At 41.1% G+C, this 3,869-nt stretch overlaps 1 long non-coding RNA gene across 1 annotated transcript; it reads left to right on the plus strand.

Moving 5' to 3' along the window:
* The first annotated feature begins 959 nt into the window (after nucleotides 1-959).
* On the plus strand, nucleotides 960-3,414 carry LOC127644683 (uncharacterized). The gene is made up of 3 exons (XR_007970699.1): nucleotides 960-1,242; nucleotides 3,060-3,155; nucleotides 3,296-3,414. It is a non-coding gene; the product is annotated as an uncharacterized LOC127644683 (long non-coding RNA).
* Nucleotides 3,415-3,869: the final 455 nt, after the last annotated feature.

The following is a 3,869-nucleotide window of genomic DNA, read 5'->3' on the forward strand; positions in this document are numbered from 1 at the left end:
CTTGAGATAAGACTGAAGCACATTAATTTCGCATGACGTTTAATAATGTTTAAATATTTTGTGATGTAGTCTTAAGAAATAGTCTCCTTTTTACATGATTAAAAATATGATAACATTTTTGAATAGAGATTTTGGGCACTACACTAATTCTACAAATGTTCCATATTGCTACAGTACTTCTTTATAAGTAATATTTAATAGTTCATATTAAATAACATACTATTCTATGTTCATTTCCATAATGTTAGTTGATATAGTCATGAAGAAACAGACATGTTCAAGCATGAGAATAGGACATTATCATTATTTTAGCTTATAGAATTTAATTTGAGTTTTTTTTAAACATAGGATATAGAATACATTTGCAGAGTGATTCAGCATTTTATATGTTGCCATTTTACTGAAATTTCTTTCTCATTTAACAGCAAATGATTTTCACAGTGAACTAAAGGGTTTGTAGAGATGAACATGCTGGTGTTAATGATGCTTCTGAACTGTTGTCACGGTGGTCCTCGAGGACTGGGGTGCACTCCAATAAGATGTCATAAAGACTAGACCGAGAGGAGCACACGTCAGATCTCTTTCAATTAATGCTCCATTAGATGCCTGAGAGTCATGGCTCACTGCCTGTGCTTACTGCGTTGGACCTCAAATCGAATTACTCTCTCTCTCGTTCTCTCTCCGTTACACTTTCTCAATGTCCATCCCTCCTTAAATCGAAAGACAGACAGATCTTTCCTTGCTTAGCCCTGTGGTTGGGTATTTTAGATATTCCTCCCTCTCTCCCTCTCTCTCCCTCTCAGTATCTTATCATTACAGCCACATACTCACTCTCAGTCTGTCCCTCTTTCCCACTCCTTCTCTCCCACATTCTCTCTCTCTCTCTCTCTCTCTCTCTCTCTCTCTCTCCCTCTCTCTCACTCTGTATTTCCTCTAACTCCGTTGCTCCTCTCATCCTCCTGTGACTTAGTTTGCTGTGTGCAACAACTGGCAGACCTCTCTTCTTCCCCAGCAAGTGTATCCTCCAGCACCTGCTCTCATTGGGAGGGGATCTGGCATGCTTGTGGCTGGAAGAAGCTGACAGCACATGGTCTTAACGGCAGCAGTGACAGATCCACGGCACAGAAATCTGAAGGAAACGAAGGCACAGCAGCTTCAGCCTCCTCGGCTCACAGCAGATGGAGCAGCGGCTTTGTGCTCAGTGGGAGCTGCTGTGTAGTGGGAGATGAAGATATCTCTAGGGTAAGCCTGCTTCAGTGGAGTAAGGATTTGTGCCTGTTTTTTTTTTCTGCCACTACTTTGCTTTTGTTCCTTTTGTGACTCGTCACAATATCATGGGGGAAAGATTTGTTGCCTTGGGTACTGAGTGAGCTGATTTGTCACTGTGCTGCAGATTTGTGTAATCGTGCTACTATCAGGGCGGTGGATATTTTCTCTCCTGGATTTGTCAACTGTATTTACCGTATTAACATATTCATGGGATCTCTGCTCCTTCAATTAAATGGCAATCACTGGCAGGCAGCAGGAGCCGTGTGTCAGTGAGCGTCTGTGATGATGTGTGAGTGGAATGAAGAGGAGCTTCACAAGAAAAAAAAGCTTCTCTTTCACTCTCTGTCACATTTTGTCCCCTCTTGTTTTACATTTGTCCTCTCTTTGTCCACCTCACATTCTATTTATTTATTTAATCTGCTTTCAAATGTCTCAAAATGGAGGGAAAAGTCACGGATTGGGACTGTCACTCTGACTCTGATTGATGCACCTGCTGCAGGAAAATGGTTTTGACAGTGAAAACAAACAAGTTGAAGACCAAATACATATATTTTTGAGACTCTGTGCTATTTATTTGTATTTGGCCATTCTGGAAGATGTTGTCCATAGCTGATTAACATGGGAACCTGGCATGGACAGGGTTGTATGCATGTTTTGGGGGCATTGTGGAGAGGGTGGTGGGGAAGACTGAGGTCTTTTAGATTTGACAGGGCTGTCCAAATAAGATAAGAGGGGAGTTTGTGTTTCACGAGCCTGTTTCTATTAGAACCAGTTTTTGTGCCATTACGGTAGCTACAACATGTGAAGAATTCTTTCTGGTGATTTTATATGTTACATGTTTTGATATTATACAAATAGATGTTTTGTGTAAGAAAATGAGACAGAACTGTTATAAGCATTAGCAGATGGGTTTGTCTGAGAGGATTTGTTTTTAGAGCATGTTAAATAGCCATAATCCATGTTTACTCTGTGTTTTTAAAGGTAGTGTGTATTAATCATAATGTGTTGGCTTTATACAGCAAGTATGGAGCTTCTTGTGTCATATAGTCAATCACTGTCATTAACTGTACTTTGTATGTACATTCTTTTTTTATTTATATTTTTACATCTTTTCCCCCAATAACGTATGTTTTTTTTAGAAAGCTGTTACAACACTAGCAAACAAATATGCATATCCATATTTTACACATCTACATCCTCTATAGTCAAAAAAGGTGATTAAAAAAATGGAAAAGAAAATAATTATTTGGTTCCATGTGAGAACAAAAGTGTTTCTGAATGAATTCCACAAGGCTTGAAAAATACATGTTCTGATGTCCATCTTTTTCCACATCCATTTGGGAGCTGCTGCACCCCTCAGAAAATGATAGCCATAATAACAGTCATTGTTCCCCGTTTCTGACAGCCATCATTGCATTCACTTTTTCCCCCCAAACGATCTGTAATTTGCTTCCTACTGCTAATGGATTTTCTATATGACTCTCTCTCTCCCTCTCTCCCCTCTCTCGCTCCCTCCCTGAATGTGTGTGATGAGCATGTGAGACTTTGAAGGTGACAGTGGTTGACTATTAATGTGGTGTGCAATAAGCAATGTTAAATATTAGGTGGAGAGAATTTTTCACAATGCTTATGAAATACTATGCAAGAGTCTCAGACTATTAATAAGAATGCTGGTCAGACAGCCAATTCATTGCCTGACATCCATCCATCCATCCATCCATCCATCCAGATTGTCCCACAAATCATGTTCTTTGGTTAACTTTTAATTTCTACCCTTTTCATTGCCCCAGATTTTGCTTGGATGTTTGCAAGTGCTAATGGAGTCACCCCAGGGGCCGGGCTGGACTGTGGAAAGGATGTGAGATCGATGGGCCCCCCTGTCCCAGGTAAGACGATCCCCTCACCATCTGCCTCTCCACATAGCTAGTTAAACTTAGGGAAGGGCCACATTTTACATGCAATATCCTCCCTTGCAGTTTCTCCCTCTCCTGCTCCAAATGCAAAGTGTGTTCATTTCTGTCTGCAGATGCAACCTTTGACGGGGGCCTTGCCTTGTGATAAAGGGCATCTTCAATCAATTCCCCTAGAGAGAACTCTGGTTTGGCCTAAGCCACGGTGGATGGCTGAAAGTCAGGCGAATATCCCCCCTTTTTCTAAGGCTCTCTTCGGTGACGGGTATTCTTGGGTGGATAATACGGCTCTCGTTGTTATTGCTTAAGAATACGCGTAGTTGAGGAGAGTCATTTTCGACTGTGTCTTCGGGGAGATAACCTCCACTGGTCCGAAAACCTCTAACTGAAGGGTGCCTTTGTACTGTGGCTAGTGAAGAGAACACCCAAAGTGTCTTCTTTTGTGCTCCATTTATTTAGCAACTAGACAGCTAATCATTTTCACTGTGGTCTTCTTGATTTCTGTGCTGTAAACTTTTGTATTGCCATTAGCTTCAGCTGCAACAGGACACAGAGCGCTTGCTTGTCAGAGCTGTATCCTCTCAGGGAACCGCAAAGAATGTCTCCACCTACATTGTACCACCCATTCTGGCAAAGTGCCGTTTTATGTTCCACTATCCAACAATTGGTATTTTGCATTTCACACTATAT

This window comes from Xyrauchen texanus, chromosome 6 (assembly GCF_025860055.1).
Source record: "Xyrauchen texanus isolate HMW12.3.18 chromosome 6, RBS_HiC_50CHRs, whole genome shotgun sequence".
Taxonomy (NCBI): Eukaryota; Metazoa; Chordata; class Actinopteri; order Cypriniformes; family Catostomidae; genus Xyrauchen; species Xyrauchen texanus.